This window comes from Eurosta solidaginis, chromosome 2 (genome assembly GCF_040869045.1).
Source record: "Eurosta solidaginis isolate ZX-2024a chromosome 2, ASM4086904v1, whole genome shotgun sequence".
Taxonomy (NCBI): Eukaryota; Metazoa; Arthropoda; class Insecta; order Diptera; family Tephritidae; genus Eurosta; species Eurosta solidaginis.
Genome location: NC_090320.1, coordinates 7,644,745 through 7,664,451, shown reverse-complemented (window position 1 = coordinate 7,664,451; position 19,707 = coordinate 7,644,745). Strand labels below are relative to the sequence as shown.

Genomic DNA, 19,707 nt, shown 5'->3' with positions numbered 1-19,707 from the left:
CGAACTTGGAGAAGCTAAACAAAAGGCTCCCTACTGAAGTACTTGTTTTCTTAAATACTTTTCCTTAGCATTTGTATCCACAGCCGCATCGAAACATACGCGTTTTAGACACCATTATAGCATTCGCCAATGTTTAAATTTCCATAAATATTCGGTTAAACTTCAAGGGTTTTGGCTGAACTCAAACTGTTCTTGATTTGAGAAAAAAAAAAAGAATTTCCTACAAAATAGTGATTCAAATGCTTGAAATTCGCATCCTTAATTACATTTACGGTTGATAGCCTTGATACATCCATATTCACATCCGCTTATATCTAAAAATTCACATTCGAAACAACCCTAATACATATCTTAAGAACCATGATTGCTCACATTTGTGTTTATGTCTAGTACATTCTTTTTCTCCCTTTTTTGTTCATATAAATACTGGTTTTATTGGAGCTTCCATGGTTGCTTTTATTTATTTGCTTTTTTTTGTTTGGTACTGTCGAAGCAGAAACAAGATCTATTTCACCAGTGTAGACACCGCACTACTTGTGTGCAGGGGCGCAGCCAGGCTTCAGACAAGGATGAGTCAAGTGTTTTTATAGACGACGGAAATCGTTGATATGTTTTTTTTGGCTTAGCTCGACTCTGCGTCTATCGACAGTCTAGCGTCAAATATCGGCGCTGCACAGTTATCTCGTTGAGCTGGCTGTGAGAATATTAGTGTAATCTAGGGATTCCGGATCTGATAAGCCGAAACTTCCGTTTTATTTAGACTTCCGGTTACGGTTTCGCCCTACTGTTTGGAATCGGATATCTAATGGAAGCCTATTAGTAGGAGTGTTTATTGGAATGGCGGCCACCGTGGTGTGATGGTAGCGTGCTCCGCCTATCACACCGTATGCCCTGGGTTCAACTCCCGGGCAAAGCAACATCAAAATTTTAGAAATAAGATTTTTCAATTAGAAGAAAATTTTTCTAAGCGGGGTCGCCCCTCGGCAGTGTCTGGCAAGCGCTCCGATTGTATTTCTGCCATGAAAAGCTCTCAGTGAAAACTCATCTGCCTTGCAGATGCCGTTCGGAGTCGGCATAAAACATGTAGGTCCCGTCCGGCCAATTTGTAGGGAAAAATCAAGAGGAGCACGACGCAAATTGGAAGAGAAGCTCGGCCTTAGATCTCTTCGGAGGTTATCGCGCCTTACATTTATTTTTATTTTATAAAAGTTACGTTAACTTCCAAATCGAAAATATTTTTTGCTTTGATGGAGCTTTATGGCCAAGAAATCAGAAAACGAAGTTGAATTTTAATTTTTCCTTCCTACTCATTTCGACGCTCTCATGTACAGGTTAAACTCTTACCTATCCAGAATCAACCCCGACATACAAAATGTATGCCCCGCTTGCAATGTGTCCCCAAATGGCACCAATCATCTCTTTAATTGTAATGTGGAACCAACGCTTCTAACACCCCTCTCATTATGGTCCACCCCTGTTGAAACAGCAAATTACCTTGGACTCCCGTTAGAGGATATTGATGACAATTTGTGATCGGTCGCACCTATTGGATGGGGCGAAACACTGCTACAACAACAACAGCACGAAAAGGAGCTGCCTGTATGCCGCTATGTCTGGATTTGGTTTCCCCACAAAACTTATGCGGCTGTGCAAAATGACGTTGAGCAACACCATCAGCTCAATCAAAATTTGGAAGGACCTATCCAAGCGGTTCGAAACTAAACGAGTTTTCAGACAGGGTGACCCCCTATCGTGCGATTTCTTTAATTTGATGCTGGAGAAAATTATACTAGTTGCAGAACTTAACCGCTCTGGAATAATATTCTATAAAAGCGTGCAATTACTGGCATATGCTGATGACATTGATATCATCGGCCTAAACACCCGCGCCATTAGTTCTGCTTACTCCAAACTGGAAAAAGAAGCGGTAAAGATGGGTTTGATGGTGAATGAGGACATAACGAAGTAGCTGCTGTCACCGAGCAAAGAGTCAGCGCATATGCATAGGCAACGGCGCTACTGTTGGCAGCCATAATTTCGAAATAGTAAAAGACTTCGTTTATTTGGGAACCAGCATCAACACTAAAAAAAACATCAGCTCTGAAATCCAGCAAAGAATAACTCTTTCCAATAAATGCTACTTTGGACTAGGCAGGCAATTGAAGTCCTCTCTCGGCAAACGAAGTCACTTATCGTATCAGATGAAGCGACTCTGGGAATGTTCGAGAGAAAAGTTCTTAGAAAGATTTATGGGCCTCTAGGCGTTGGCGATGGCGAGTACCGAAGAAGATTTAGCGATGAGCTGTACGAGCTCTACGTAGACATCAACATAGTCCAGCGAATTAAAATGCAGCGGCTGCGCTGGCTAGGCCATGTTATGTGAATGAAAGATGACGGGCCGGCCAAGAAAGTGTTTCTATCGGCACCCGCCTATGGAAGCGGAGTTAGAGGTCGGTCCCCACTCCGCTGGAAGGACCAGGTGTAAAACGTATAAACTCCCTTGGTGTGACCAATTGGCGCCGGTTAGCAAGCAGAAGAAGCGACTGGCGCGCCTTGTTGGAAGGCCATAACCGTTTAAACGGTTAAGCGCCAATTAAGTAAGTATTGGATACGCTATGTACATAGTACGTACAATGTACTATCGCTCATTTACTTCAACAATGTAATAACTAAAAAAAAACGTGATTTTTGAGTTAACGCATAAACGTACTCAATATCATGTTTTACTGTTTTCCACTATACGTTCTGTTGGCGGTTCTCTTTACCTTTAGGTCTCTGTGAAAAATTGAATTTTTGAGTTATGACACTATTGAGTGATACGTATGTATGTGTGTACCTGAGTTTTTGTTTCTTTTATGATCCATTCTTCGGAAACAACGGTGGTAGACATTTTATTAATCTGTTGATTAGATCGTTAAGTATTCACTTTTGCGTTTGTTGTGAAATTATGACTTGTCAGAGTTACCGCGTGTGTGTCGCCAAGACTTGAAATGAATGACCTTAATCAAAAAGGCAATGACTTCGCATTAAAACAACGGCAGGCAGATTTCCTCAATGGTTACTATCAGCATTACAGCACGTCTATTGGAAGGGTAAGCGGAAACGAATCTTCATTCGATATTTAGGTATCCCTCTTAGAACAAAATCAACTTTCGGACTTTATTAATATTTACTTTGACAATGAAGCGGCAATTAAGAACCTAACCTGAATAATGGTAGTGCATGGCCACGCTTTGGATTGAATCAAACTAATTTAAAATTTGTAGCAGTTGGGTACCATTACATACCAATATCCCCGAGAAGTGAGGGAATTCGATGTGCTAATGGCCACCTGTAGTCTCGTCCTGTACAGATGCGCTCTGAGTCAGTTGAAACTCTAGCAGGAAACGCACCATTCAGTTGGCGCTCTGCTTGGTACAATGAATTCACTAAGGCTCATTAGACCCTGGAAATTGTGGTTATGTCAAAACACTGTCGAATAATAGTCCATCTCAACATAACTAATACATTTTCTTGCTGCTGATGATGACGTGATGGAATCGTAGAATAATTTCTTGCTTAATTATTCAGATTTTGCCAAATCTGGGCGAGAATATTATGACTCGGCTTACTCGCATTTGTTCAAGGTTCAGGTCTATCTTAATCGAAATTACATTGTTCTCTAGCTAACATCACACATCATTTGTCTACCTTTTACTCGTTTTTCTAATCTCTTTTAATAGTGTTTCAGTGCACCACTTCGTTAAAAAACCAAACTTAAATTTCTGACAGTCCGATCTCGTTTGCTTTTTGTGAAATCAATCTTAATTTTTTCATTTGCAACGGAGTAGCGCTTTATTTCGATCCGGTTTGGGTATTTTGGCACTGAGTTTCACCTTATTTAATTCGAGTTTCGGATATGCCTACTTTCAGTCCGGTTTTGGGTATTTGGAATGAGGTGTCTGTTATTGGGACGGGTTGTTTTTTGTAAAACACGGATATCGGTCAGTTAGTTGATGTTTTTTCGATGTCCATTTTCATGCATTACTGGTCTCAAGTTTAGGTTTCTTTGACTTTTTTTTGCAGACTTTCAACGCAGAATGAAGTAAGGTCTCCATTTTCCGGTCATTCGAGACCGAATTTCGGTTTCTTAGGTAATTGAAGGCATATTTCGAAATCGACTGCCTTTTTATACTCAGCTGAGCAGATCCCATAGATTATATTAATTTTTTTCGCATAACGGTACCCCGTAACGGCATAAACTAATCAATATAGATATAGACTTCTATATATCAAAATTATATGGGCGAAAAAAGAAATTCCTTTAGCCATGTCCGTACGTCCGTCTGTCCGTGAACACAATAACTTGAGTAAATTTTGTGGTGTCTTAATGAAATTTGATATGTAAGTTCCAGTGCACTCATCTCAGATCGCTATTTAAAATGAACGAAATCTATAACCACGCCAACCTTTTCGATATCGAAACCGAAAAAGTGCGATAATTCATTACGAAAGACGCCTTATGACGCAGAATAGAAAACTAGTAAAATTTTGGACAATGGGCGTGGCACCGCCCACGTTTACAATAAGCTAATTTTAAGTTTCGCAAGCTGTAATTTGGCAGCTGAGTATGTAATGTTCGGTTACACCCGAACTTAGCCTTCCTTACTTGTTCTTTTTAATTCAATGTTAGGTTCGTTTTTCCGGTTGGTTGCTGTGTCGCCCGAATACCAAATACCCGAGACCAAGCAGCTCACAGGGCGTAATTTTGATGCACATTCTCCTGTTGATATTGTTGTTGTACTCCCGAAGGTTTTGGTCCTTTGCCGGATATATGTAGATCCGGTACGTTGCGGAAACAAGCACTTTTAAGGTATTAGCCCGACCATCCCGGGAACGATTTAATATGACCAAATTGAACCTTCTTGACCACCCAGCTCCCATACGCCATAGTTGTATGAGGACTTTGGGGTCGCGAGAGCCTCGCCGGCTATGATACATTCATATTTGTAACAGCATTCGCCTCGAGCAGTGAGGTTGACAGTTGGGTCGCGGAATCTGTAAATTGCGCTTATCAATCCCTGGAACCCCGATTGCTGCTGTTTTAGTATGGATAGTCGGTGTTCCGTTCAAAACAATTGGTGCGGACAATGAACCCGCTGATATCTTTCACCGAGCATTTACCTACTTCCCAAAGTTCCGGCAATATATAACTGCCCATAGTTAAAACCTAGCGTTAGCTAGGCCTGGGCACTCACACACGTAGTGCACGACTGTTTCTTTGCTGCCTTTTTTCGCCGCAGCTCCTGCAAATGCTGTTAAAAGGATCCCCATTCTCTCAGCATGAAGGTCGTGCGGCTACCGTGATCCTAAAAATTTCTTTCCTTGACGTTCTGAGCAGGTCCTCTGTTCCCTCTACTATTGTATTTCGGAGAGGTTTGCTTGCTTATGTTGCAGGTGTGCTAGGAGTACCAGTTAGAGACCGCTAATGAAATGAAAAATGACACTGCTGATGGTGCAACGCTGAAACCGGGTTGTCTCCAAACCAAGCTCGACAAGGAATGACGGAAAATCGTTCCAATACACATCTTCTATCCACCCTGTGCGCTAACTCCTTGAACCTGCAATGAATGCTTGGATTATGCAGCCCGACCGCTTCCGCAGCATCCAGCAGTGCCCCTGCCTCTGTTGTAAGCTCGTCAGCCTTCTCCATACATTGAAATGTACAATGTGACTAGGTACTCATACAAGGGTTATATTTACCAAATTAGCTGCGGCTTGACGCAACCTCTTGCAGCTGCTGACGACCTTAAACGAAGTGATGGGAGTTAAGAGCCATGAGCACTGCTTGGCTATCTGAGTAAATGCACACCTCACCGAGCCCTCTGAAAGGAGCGTACTCTCTATACCCAGCACTACCGCATTAAGACCGTAGTCGATTTTGGAACCGTCCTTTACACGCCGCCCCCCTCCAGACACCTCTTGAGGGGAGGTAAACTGCTGTTCTTTGGCACCTTATTTTGGAATTAACGAGGTTCGGTTTATTTGGGCATTTCCGCTCTTTCGTTTTTCCGATCCGTTTGAACTGAGTTCCACTATAGTTATACTCGGCTTCGGCAAGAGGCTTGCAAAAAGTCTTTGCTATCAGAACTTTACTCCGCTTTCCTAAATGAAAGTAATATACAAACATACACCAGTTGTAGTTTATGTATCTGCCACACGACATACATACATACGTACTTCTGAATAGGGTATCAACCCTTATACACAATACAAACAACCAGGTGAACGAAATCGTTGTCGAAAAGTTGCAACGGTCATTGGTCTGGAGAAGTCGTTTGTGTGTGTATCTAAGCCCTTTTCATAAAATTAATCTTTTTATATACATATGTATATATGTATGGTAATATGTATGTATTAATCTATTTTTTATAGGAAATGCTTATTTATAGGTGCAAAGCTGACAAATAGGAATTTATTTACTAGTTTTACTAAATTTAGCTTAGGACTTTATTTTGTTTATATTGCCGTTTTGTGGAAATCTAATAAATATATAAGATCTTGGACATATACCGAGAAGTGAGCTGGAGGTGGAGGAAAGGGGTTTTATACTCAAGTTGATTGTAAATTCTATTCCAAAATTCTGAACCGAAGGAGCTGCGGCCTTGTCAAGTGCTGGCCTACTCTATTTGGCAGTTCTTGCTGGCTTGATATACATACATATCTAGAAACTTAACTAGTTAAAAAGTCTGGAGAAAGTATGCAAATCCAAGAAATATAGAATCTTTTCTTTTTAGGAAGACTTAACTTTAATTTCAAGTTTCATCACCATCCTCGCATCTAGGATGCCACGACAGAGAATTTTTTTTTGGGGGGTGAATATCGGAATACCGAAATTGGGCACGGTAGTAGATGACGTTTTGCCTTGAGTTCTTCATTTACAAAACTTCATTTACCCATATGAGTGTATCTGGCCTTATCTTGTTGAAATTATGACTGGCCTGATTTTGAGATTCATTCTGGATTTCGTTGTATCTGAATTATGACTGGGTGGGATTTGGTGGTTTCTGAATTATGTTTTTCGGGATTGTACAAGTCCGCCAAATTAATATAAGCCGGCCTTCAGCTTTCGGAACATAAAAAATTTTACCACGACCTTGACAATTTTTTTTATGCAATTACGCAAGTCTTCAACGAAAAAAACTACATATTTAAGAAAATTGTTTGCTCCAAATATGTATACATATGTATATGCAAACTCCTCCTGCGGTTAATCGTATCCTGCCTACGCCTCTGTTTATGACTGCTTGCAAATGTAAAAGCTTTTGTATGGAAAGGGAGTTGAGACAAATTTCCTTGTTTTGTTTCATATGAATACTATATCCACTATGAGCATTAGTGTGTGCCGTCTATGTATCTGAAATGAAACCGTATAGTAACACCATGTGTCTCTCCCTGAATAAATAACTAGCTCTAGATTCCCATCAGTTCTAATAATCGGACTCACATTCTCATTGCAGAACGGTTTCGTTTTTTCATGTACATATATAGTGAACCAGTTGTAAACTGTTAATGATCACTACTCGAAAGCCAGCTGCACACGATCTAATTTAGCGATTGTAGAATGCATACTATTCCCCATAAGCTTGTATTGGTCTAAAGGGCCAATTAATGGTGACTTAGCCATAACCAGATAAAATAGCTGATCGAACCAACCTTATGGAAATCAATGTAATCGATTAATGGTGACATACCATAACGCTAACACCATAACCATACCATATCCAACCAATTAGTTTTTCGTTTTTCGCCATATCCATAACCTAAAAATATTTGAGTTGGTGAATTTATTAGCTTTTTGTATATTTTATTTAATGTTTTGGATACGTTTTGAATAAGAGACTTATTGTTTGTGGAATATCTTTGTAATTTTTGGCGTTTTCCTCATTTTTATGAAAATGTCAGATGTTTAAGGTTATGTCACCATTAATCGATCACAATGGAGATTGTTATGGATATGGGTATGGTTACGCCTATAGCGTTAGGGTTAAAGAAGTTTAATTGGCCCTTAACAACGACCGTGTAAAGAAACGTTTGTGGTTAAAACTCCATTTTCTGCTGACTATTATTTTCCTATACTCGTGATGACAATCGCAACTTTCAAAATCTAACAAAAACATTTCTAATTGATAATTGAGTTATTGCAACAATTTCATAGTTGGATCTTTTTGGAGCTGCGTTTTAATCAGCTGTACTATGTTGACGTCCGCGTAAAGCTGAATTTCTTGTGTACACATTAAAATTCAGAGATAGTGAATTGACCCCCAGAATATCAAAATCTATAAACAAATGTGATTTGAAATTAAAAAAGTTTTTCCGTGGTCGCCGGCAACCAAGCGCAATTCTTTTACAAAATAGCATTTTAAGCGATATAATTTTTTTATCGTTAACACCACTAAAGCCCGGTTTTTCAGTACAAGTTCAACTCAGTTTCTCAGTTAAACTACGCTTGAACTTATTCTGCAGTTTTTCAGTCCACTTTAACTGAAGTTTAAGTGGAACTTAAGCGGCCGATCTGGCAGAGTTAAACTCTAGTTAACCTATAGGTGATCGAAATGGTATCGAATATACCCAACAAGCATTTGGGCTTGAGTACCATTAGAGCTCATGCTGATAACTAGGCATACTTCTAAAATCTCAAGAGTTGTTTCGAAACAGTGGCTCAACTCGAGAATCATAGAGTACTCAGCAAAAGAGGGGATGTTTTTACAAAGCAAAAAATGCTATTACTTAAGTTGAAAAAATTAAATTCCCAACTTGTGGTTCTCTAACTGGACTCAAATGTAAGATTCCATATTACAGTGTTTTCACGAAACTAAAATGAAATATATATAATTTAAAAAATAAATAAATGTGAGGAGCAATTACCTCCGAAGAGATTGTAGGCCGAGCTTCTCTTCCAATTTCCGTCATGCTCCTTTTAATTTTTCCTACAAAATAGCGGGACGGGACCTACATGTTTTATTCCGACTCCGAACAACATCTGCAAAGCAGATGAGTTTTCACTCAGAGCTTTTGATGGCAGAAATACACTCGGAGTGCTTGTCAAAGACTGCCGAGGGGCGACCCCGCTTAGAAAAATTTTCTACTAATTGAAAAACCTTGTTTCTAGAATTTTGATGTTGCTTTGCCCGGTTCGTGAAACCAGGACCTTCGGTGTGGTAGACGGAGCACGCTACCATCACACCACGGCGGCCGCCTATATAATTTATTTTTGATTAATTACGCTTCATTACTGCTAGCAACTAGGTGTTTATTTCTCAAAATAAACAGCTGTTAGTTTTGGTGGTACCACCTTGGAGATTTTTTTCAACTCCACCTCAACTCGATATGCAATGTAGGATATCAACTGTAGAAATGTGTTGAATATTCATTTGAGAACTGTACATTTCTCAAAATCTCTCGAAATTAGAATAATAATTGGAAAATATTAATGACGTTGGAGATCAACTCGAAAACTTTTAATTTTACAAAATTTCTCAAATGTTGGATAGTGATTCGAGGATGAAGTTGAATATCAATTCGATAACTATCTGGTTTAAGAATAATTAAATAATGATGTTGGATATAACTTCCGGAACTAGATATATATTTCGCTGGAGAACTTTTTTTCCACGTTTGTTGGGCAAACAAAATCCAGCTGTTGCCGTATCTACAAATTATCTAGATAATAAGAAAACCAATGTTGCCGCACAAAGAAGCATACCCCAAAGGCGGCCTTATCTGTGACTGAAAAACTGTTCAGTAGTTTAACTGGAGTTTTAATTTGACTAGAGTTTAAGCAAGCTTAGTTTAAGCTTAGCTTAACCAACTACTGAAAAACCGGGCCTTTGAGATTTGATTGGGACACACTAATTTACATGTACATACATATGTATGTATAAGTCACAGGTCCTTGCAAATTTAATAATAATAAACGAATATAATGTACCGTATCATCTCCCAGTTTTAACGACAAATATCGCCAACACATAGTACTTCTTGTTTGGGGCTGGAAAGTTCATGAAACTGCGTCGCTTCACAACCTGTAGAGCTACACAAATATGTACCTAAATTTTTGTATGTATTCACCAGCCTATTCAACAATAGTGGAGGATTGGGGTGGGGTGGTCGAGTTTTTGAGTTGGTGGGGCGATAGTAATTTTTTATGTTGTCTAACATTCAACAGTTCGGTTTTTGGTTAAAATATTCATTTATAGAAGCTAGTAAATGCGAATGTATGTTGAGTGGGTGAAAGAGGGTGGGCGCGTATGCGACCGCTAAGGGTGTGAAAGCGTCTGTCTCGACGGTGCGTATGTATGTACATATGTCTGCATTTCGATTTTCCCTCGTAAGATACATTTTATGTATTGTTGGGGCGTTTTTTGATAGTAACGGCAACGGACAACAACCATGGCGGCAGCTGTAAATGCGGCTATATTTGTATTGAAATTGAAAACATTACCCACCAAAAAATCTTAACCTTTATAAGGCTTATTTCATATGGCTAAAAGGCTATGGCATCAGGTCTTTATTCTATAATAAATAAATTGTGTGGCTGATTCATTGCAATGCTATTTATTTTTCTGTTTTTATGTCATCAGGCCCGAGTTTTATCTGAAAGATCGACTAGCCGTACAACAACTTTTTCATTGTATGGAGCCATTCAATTAATGCCCCTATTACGGTTAACAACTCAACTTAGTTGGGTTGTAATTAAAACAACTCAACTTTAAGACAACTCAACTCCTGTTTGGTATTACGAATTACAACTTATTTCAGTTGAAGTTGAATTGATGTTGCCAATCTAAAAAAGTGACGATTTGACAGATAAATGAAAAGCTGATCAATTTGTGGCGGAAATTTAAGCCTTTGCAAAAGTGATTTTGTTATTAAAAGCAAAACGGATATTATATGAAATCTATTTTATAATGGCGAAAATGTTGGTGATTGATATGTCGCGAATACGAAAAACATTGGCGTGATCATTCCAATCCCTTGGAACTACCAAGCACCAAGTAAGAAAATGTTCAAGTGACAAATGATGAGCTTGAAATGAAGTTATTTTGCAGATTTGAAAGGAAGCATTTTGCACCATCTAACTCTTATGAAAGGTGCTTTCAAAATACGCGTTTCGATCTCCGCGGAAATTAAAAATTTTATTTCTGTCAAAAATATGTACAAAAACCCACAAAATGGCCCGAGAGGGTCCGAAATTTGAGGCCCGATCCACAGTTTTTTGCACAGAACATATTTCTGCGTTGGCGACCTTTGGCCGCGATTTGTAAAAATTACCCTGGGTGGGTTCAACGCCTTTCTGCATTAGTGTGTACAAAAAATCTGGCAAAATACAACAACCACATGGAAATTTGAACCGAAATGATATGACAGAAATTAAATAAAAAAATTTTTTTTTCGGATTCTTAAATCGGAGGTCGAAACATGTCCTTTGATACCAACTTTGAAAATTTTTGTTAGAAATTAGGTGGTGAACCGGTTTGTAAAACGTTAAATTTTTTCGAAACAACTGCAAAATTGTATGAGAGAACTGCTAGTAATCAGTTGTAAGATTTTGACGTCTTTGACAACTACATCAACACAAGGTTGTGAACGGCAATGCCACAAAAAGTTGTTAGACTAGACAACTCTACCGACATTTTTTTGACAGGTTGAGTTGTAATCTGTAATACCAAATTGCGAAATTTCAACCCAACCAGAGTTGAGTTGTAAACGGCAATAGGGGCATAAGCCATTACTGAATCTCTGTCGTTGCACACACACGACATGTAGGTTAACGCCGAAAAATCTTCCAAAGCTATCGAATGCACCACTGCTCTAACCTTACTATAAGGATTGTCTGTCAGGAGTAAAAGCAGGAATGCCGTCGTATTCTCTATTTTTCACAACCGCACCGCTTACACCCGTTTTTGCTGGGTATTTATATGTTTGTATATATTGATTTTTATCGAAACAATAACAACAATAAACGCACAGAGAGCAATTTGACGATGCGAAGGCGGAATGAAACGATTCAGTACAACTATGTATTAAGGGTGCGCGTACTCGTTAGTTTGCTACTCATACAGTTATTTATGCATGCACACATCCTTATAAATACATATACATAAATGCATTCGTTTCAACGAGTAGTTATGGTAAATATGTATGCGGTAAGGATATATAATAGGATTGCCATACGAAGATTTAGAATTGAAGTATTTTGGCGGCCACCGTGGTGTGATGGTAGCGTGCTCCGCCTACCACACCGGATGCCCTGGGTTCAAACCACGGGCAAAACAACATCAAAAATTTTAGAAATAAGGTTTTTCAATTAGAAGAAAATTTTTCTAAGCGGGGTCGCCCCTCGGCAGCGTTTGGCAAGCGCTCCGGGTGTATTTCTGCCATGAAAAGCTCTTAGTGAAAACTCATCTGCCTTGCAGATGCCGTTCGGAGTCGGCATAAAATCATGTAGGTCCCGTCCGGCCAATTTGTAGGGAAAATCAAGAGGAGCACGACCCAAATTGGAAGAGAAGCTCGGTCTTAGATCTTTTCGGAGGTTATCGCGCCTTACATTAATTTTTTATTTTTTATTTTGGGAACCATTTTACGATACAATTTCTAAGAAGCTTCAACTCCATAAATATCTTTTCAGACTTTGTGGTATATGGGAGTTTCACCTTGTTCTTCAGCTGTTTAAATGAAATAGCTGACAAACGAGGAGCACTTCTTCAATGGCTGAGGCTAGCTAAGGAATTCTGCCTTAACATACAACTGGCCTGCGTCATTCGAAGAAAAGCTAATGAATTTCATTCAGAAATTTAATGTACAAAATAGCTGAGCCATTATATTTTTGAATTATTTGACTGAAGCAATAAAGAAATCGTTTGCGAAACAGAAAGGCACTACCGAATTGCCTGCTTATTCTCAACATTCCCACGACGATCGAACTAAAACAATTAATGTAGGGCTTTTACCGTTGAAAAAATCTATTGCTTGCACCCTTGAAAGAACCAGCTTAGCAACAAGCATTAAAGATGGAAATGAGCAAGTAAGCAGACCGCGGGAAGTATTAATGGCCTTACCACTGTAATGGACACGCTGCTGTGGCGGATCGTTCTTTCCCCTAAATTTAATATTGGACGGCTGAGCCCGCCTTGTCGGGCAGGTGGTCGTACGACCAAGAGGAACGGCTCAAGATCTGATTTAAGAAATTGGGATGAGGAAGGGAGGACTGGGCCGCAATCCAAGCGAAGACAAAAACGCATTAAGCGATGCGTCGGATTCGTGGAGCGACAGTAGGGGAGAGTCTTGAGCTCCTTGGTAGAAAAGCATACCAATACAAGCGGAGGAGTAGAGTTGAGAAGGAAAAGGAGCAGAGGAAATAAGAGAGGTCTGTCGCAGTACCGTGCAGCACTAATAATTGTTCAACGCAGTGCTCGACCCAACAAAACTGGCCAGGTAGAAGTAGGTCGAAGGCAGTTCAAGAGGTTCGCTGCGAGAAACCCTCAGTTTTGCAATCGGTTCGAAGAGGAAGAAGCGTCGAACGGCAGAATGAACTGGCAACGTTCGGCGAAAGGTGACAAACCCGCTTTTAAGAGGCAGAAGCGACCTATCCCAGGGCCGGCAAGCAGGGCAGCCGCATAGATAAGTAGGCCTAAAGCTGTAGGACAGATAGGCCACAATAGCGAGATAGTAACTACCTCGAAATCAATCAGATGAGTGTGGCAAAGCAGTCACTGACTGTAGCGCTGGTTGATCGTAGCAATCCTTTCGGACAGTGCTTATTGCTCAAGATGATGCGGAAACAACCAAGTAAGCTCCTTCCAACCTTTGATTATTTGCAAGAAGCGGAAGAGGGTGAAGAGAACCTCGAAATCCGTGGTGCTGCGAGTCTTACAGATACACCTCCAACACAGTAAAATGGTGGCGAACGAACTCCTAACCCTTGAGGAGGGTTCGTTTGACGTGGCGCTGATCCAGGAGCAATGGCTCTCCTCGCGAGAGAAGGATTCTGGGCTCAGCTCGGACTTCGCGTCTAATACGCGCAAACGGAAGGAAGGGTACGAACTGTAGTCATGGTAGGGAAACAACTGCATTCATAAATGCTGCCTTATTACACTACTGAGTACCTTGCAGGCGGGCCGTCGAGCAGAAGAAGGTATTTATCCTGGCATCCTGCGGATGCATCTGTGGTGGAGTGCAAGAGTCTTGTACAGGAGGAAGTTCATGGAATGGCTTTAAATAATATTCGATGGGTGCATAAAACTGAATCATGTACCGCACTCTTGAAGAATTACTTGTGTAGCTTTCCTACCAAAGGCGGGGAAGATCGGTCATATGCATCCCAAAGACTACAGGCCCATCATTTCTACTCAAAAACTTTTAGAGACGCATAGATGCGTACATAAAGTCTAACGTGGATGAAAACCTGCACTCCACAACACAACATGCGTACACCAAAGGCAAGTTAAGTTATCGTGGAAGCTTAAAGTGGAGGAGATAGTGACACCTAAAAGTGTGTTAGAGTGTAAGCAATCCCTGTAAAGAATCGGGACAGGGAGAAACATGCATCTATATTGGGTCCCAGGGTATATGGGAATGGATTGGAATCAAAAAGCGGATGAACTAGCTAAAAGGGCGCATATCTCGAAGCTTGATTAGTAGACGTCCCAATTAGATAGGGTGAGATTAAGAGAAGGCGAGAGGTGGACATGGTCGACCAAGCCGGAAAGCGAGGACGCCAGCGCGGGGCTGCATGTCGAAGATTATGTGTGGGTATTACAACCTTAGACTAACAAGGTTGCTTCTATCATTAAAAAGAGAGAACTGTAGACTTATGGCGGGTATTCTGACTGGACACTGCCTTCTATCATCGCAAATTTTCACATTAAGCCTACTTAGCGATAGGTAGGAAATGCGGGTTGGAGGACGAAATGATCGAGCAGGTTTTGTGCTCGTGCCCTGCGCTTGCTATTTAAGACTCCAGCTATTAGCAGCGACACAGCTGTCAGATCTAGAAGCAGAAAGTGGCATAGATCCTTTAAATCTTCTAGTATTTGCCAAGAGGACGGAGTTATTTTATAACATATGTAGGTCCTGGTTTTTGATAGGGGGGTTTCAGTTTGGTCGTTAAATAAACTTGTGGTAAGACTACGGACTCATGCAATCTATGTGAGGTACTCATGGACCGGGCAGTTCAACCTAACCTAATTAATTTAAGAACAAACATCTGATATGTTATTTTTACTAGCTCAACGTTCGCCACACATTTGGCAACTCTACTATTTTCAGCCGTCCCTACATAAGGGTAGATGATGAGTGTGCTAAGCTGCTGATTTCATACCTACTTTACACTCGTCGCAGCTGTCGTCTGTTGTATATTTCTCGCCCCTGATAGTTTTACACGAATGTTTAGTATGGGGAAGTGTTAGTTGTGTTAATGTATGCGGTGTCGAGTAGCATTTTTCAAGGAAGGCAACTAGCAATCCTGTTTATTCTAATATTGCATTCGTTGCAATGCCATCCCGTTTAAAAACCTTGGGAAAAAGGTTATACAAATTAATAGCTAAATTTTGTTTAACAGTACATTGGAAGTATTATTATTGTACTGTCTGCTGTGATAATACACTCACATATATAAGTTTTGACTACAATAGCGAGAGAAGGGGATGTGTGTATTTTTTGATTCATCACAAGTAGTTCAACTCGTTCATGACTAGCTTTGTCCGGGTCGTTGGCGGTGTAGCAGAAAATTCTTTTTTTGTCTATCAAATTTGTTTTGTGAAATTGTGTATATTGTTTCTTTTAAGAACTTCAAATGATAAGAATAAATAAATATGGTAAAAAATAACATTTAAATTTTAAAATATCGAATAATAAAATTATCAATTTATTTTATAAAATATGTGAATACATACCCAACTAACTACTACATATCTAACAAAGCCCCAAAAGTCTAAAAAATAAGCAGAATAAATTGTATAGGGCAAATACTGCGAATACTTTCCTCAAAGATCAATGTACTAAGTATAAATATAATGAAACAATTAATAGAGCCAGAATGTCTCAATTGTGTTGTTAGTGTGGAATTGAGAAAAACTGAAATAAGCATGAAAACAAATACCAGCAGGATAGCCTAGTGGTTAAGGCAACTGCAGTTTCACCGTGTGATTCGCGGTTCGAATCTCGGTGAAACCTTTGATAACATTACGAAATTGCCTGATGGTGAATTCGTGGCGGTTTTCAAAATGGTACCATCGCAATATGCCAGTAACTGTTTTCTTTCTTTATTTTCAGTTTCTCTCAGAAAAAAACATAATAATTGAATATTCAGTTATTATAAGCCGGCTCATGAATTCTTAATAATAATTATAAATTGAACACACCATTATACTATGTAAAACACACACCAAATTGGCAATTTATACCATTTGGCAATTTATTACGCAATTTATCATATAATAAATTGCCAATTGAAAAAAAAAATTCGTAATTGTTTCAAACTGCAAATGCAACCTTGTAAAGTGTGTTTATTGAGTAGATTTAAAAGTCAGTTACGCATGGCTCAACTATATGGTTGGCTCATCTCATCAACTGATTTTATTTTATTCATTTCACTGGATTAGGAATTGTCAGAAGAAGATGGCAAACTCAGAATGAAACCAAAACATTGAACACATTTTCTTACAACACACAAAAATTTAGAAATTGAATTGAATTGTATGAACACCACTCAGTTTAAATCGAAATTGCCTCAATTTATTTTTCTGTTTGAACATAGTATTAAACAAAGAAACAATTTGGTGTTCTCGATAAATTTCCGTACAATCAGCATATAAAACAGGTAGGCTTGAAACTGAGCTAAAATAAAAGTAATCCCTAGGGCTTTTTGGAATTTTATTCACTCTAAACGTAGATATTCTAATAATCCCACTTGCATGTATTTTAATGGTAAGAGAGATCTTGATATACACTTACTGTGGAAGTTTGCTTCGATAACTTCGATTTTTAAAACCGGGATCAAAAATGGTGTACCAAACTATAGGCATACTGCCAAACTTAGTGTTTGTTTGAAACTTTTCGGAATAATTATAAAAGATAAGTTATCTTATATCGTTGTTGTTGTTGTAGCGATAAAGACACTCCCCAGCTTTTGGTTTTTCTTATTTAGGCATAAGACATAAGAATAGGCGTCTGCCAATCCCTTTGGGCGGCCACTTCTTCACTTATGCTTCACTACGCTACCTTTCTTGCAGCGCAAAACCGATCTTCGGGAAGTGTCGTAGGATGATCCTGTGAGTTTCGTCGGCTTTTTGGTGCTTGGTACCGGCGCGTACCGGAACTACTTACATATATCCGGCAAAGAGCCTTCAACATCGATAATACTCCCCCCAAAAAAAAAATATTAACGGTTATCAATTTTGCAAGATTTAGTGCTATTTTCGACATAATTTTGGACATCTTAATATATAAAAATCACGTGTCACAATCTTTGGCCGCGATGGACTCCTAAACTACTGAACCGATTTTGAATTTGTTTTGCACCTCGTGTGTAGTTTGATCTAACTTGAAATATAGGATAGGTTATATCTCAGTTTATAGTCGCAATATTATTTTATTGCAAATTTTTTTATTTGTTTATACGTAATAATAAATTGTTACGTATACGCACTGGCACTCACATTTCAGGGGTACGGATATACTTCCGTGTAATTGGTTGGTGTTTAATTAAACAACGTGCTTATTAATAAAAAATATTATAGCGAATGATATCAAGTATAGCACATCACCAGGCCCGCCGAGATGGTGGGGGCGGGGGGTGAGTTTCTGAGGGGCCCGCGATTTAGAGGTACTATGACATTTTTTTTTAATTCAGGAGGGTCTTTAGTTGTTCCATGTACAATTTTTAAGCCGAATTTCAAAAGCAACGAAAATCGCATTTCGTTTTAATATTATAGTGAAGTGTGAAAAATAAAAATCTACATATATAAAAAGAAAGGCTAAAATGTGTGTTATTAGTTGGTCGCCAGTGTTTGAAGAGATGCGTCGGTCGATTTTGTTCAAACTTTCACACAAGTTGCGTAAACCTCACGCGGTGGTTACTACATAGGTTTGGTTACGATCGACGTACAGGGTCTCGAGATATAGGCCGAAACGTGGACCCGAGTGCCCCTAGAATGTGTTTATAGAATATGGATAACAAATGAAAGCTGTTGATAAGTGCTTTAGTAGAGGGTAATTTTCACACCCCTGGGTGACTAGGGTCTCGAGATATAGGCCAAAAAGTGGGCCAGTGAATGCCTAGACAGTGTTTATACAATATGGATATCAAATGAAAACTGTTGATGAGTGCTTTAGTACAGAGTAATATATTATCCAGAGACGGACTGGGACTGGGATTAGGACTAGGACTGGGACTGAGGCTCGGAGTGGGACTGGGACTGTAATAAAATACATACCACCCTCTGGGACAGGTAATAAGGGATGCAGAAGAATGAGAAGAAATTGAGAGAAAAGAAAAGAGAGAAGGAGATTGAGAAAGAGATAGAATGAGACGAAGATGGAGATAGATGAAGCCAAAAAGACGGGGGAGGAGTGAATAAAAGGATTAGGAAAAAGTGAAGAGGGGGGAGGGCAGAGTCAGACGAAAAAAGCTTATTAAAATGTATGCAGATAGGCCAAATTTAGGGCAGGACAACGTCTGCGGGTCTTCTAGTCTACAATAAAATATGAACGTGCCATTTGTTATTTGCATGAAAAGTTCAGGGTTTACTACAAAAAGAGAAAAAAGTGGAACGAACAGGTTCAATACGATTTTCGACCAACAAAACACATCGCTGCAGAGATAAAAGTTATGCAAATATAATCTGTGTATATTCGCTTATTTATCGTTCCTACAACATTTTCATGAAGCAAAGCCCGTTTCGCTAAATTCTAAGAAAATATTTTGTCACCTCAAATAATAGGTACGTTTTCGGAACGTCCGTACAGCAACTATAGGTCGCTACAAAGTAGCTGTGCATCTTTACTCACTTAATTGGCGCTTAACCGTTTAAACGGTTATGGCCGTCCAACAACGGGCGCCAGGCGCTTCTTCTGTCTACCAACTGGCGCCAACAGAGTGTGCAGCCGTTTGTAGAAGTCCACGAAAGTGGGGAAAGCCTCTGACCGCCATTCACCTGGAATGGCCAAAGGTTCTTTTGCTTGCGGTTCAAGCAGCTCACTACTCCCGGTCGCTCCGGATCGGCCAAGTATCCTCTGGGTAGCCACTGAACATCCGTTTGGTGGTAAGCTAATGTGAGAAGGCAAAAACCTGGCTAGGCCACTCTGACATACTCGGTTTAAAGGCCAGCTGGGGGATCTTTCATCGGCAGCATCTGTCCACCACGAGATGTGGCTGCAAAGCGGGCGTCTGGCTTGGATCAAGCAGCTCGCTATATAAATGTGCAAATAATATTTTCATTCCCGCTGAGCGGGTTGTGCGCTGTGCTTGGGACCCGCCACGTCAAACCACACTCCAATGAAAGGAAAAGACAAGCCTCGTATAAAAAGTAGCTGTGTATCGCTTTCGGAAAATATTTGTAATGATAGAGGTCTACGAATGTCGTTTATAACAAACAAATGTTTCTAATCTAATGCCTACTACAGGTTTTATATTAAAAAAAAAAAAAATGTGCCAACATAGAACGT

At 39.6% G+C, this 19,707-nt stretch overlaps 1 protein-coding gene across 7 annotated transcripts in view; it reads left to right on the top strand.

The window, feature by feature from the left end:
* Positions 1–19,707, top strand: part of brat (brain tumor) — a 95,157-nt gene that overhangs the window by 53,002 nt on the left and 22,448 nt on the right. The window contains exon 1 of one of the 7 annotated variants that reach the window (XM_067764251.1): positions 15,784–15,857. The exons of the other annotated variants lie outside the window; for them this stretch is intronic. The gene's annotated coding sequence lies outside the window, so the exon portion shown is untranslated. Of the gene's footprint in view, positions 1–15,783; positions 15,858–19,707 lie in introns of those variants that run through there. 7 annotated transcript variants of the gene reach the window in all.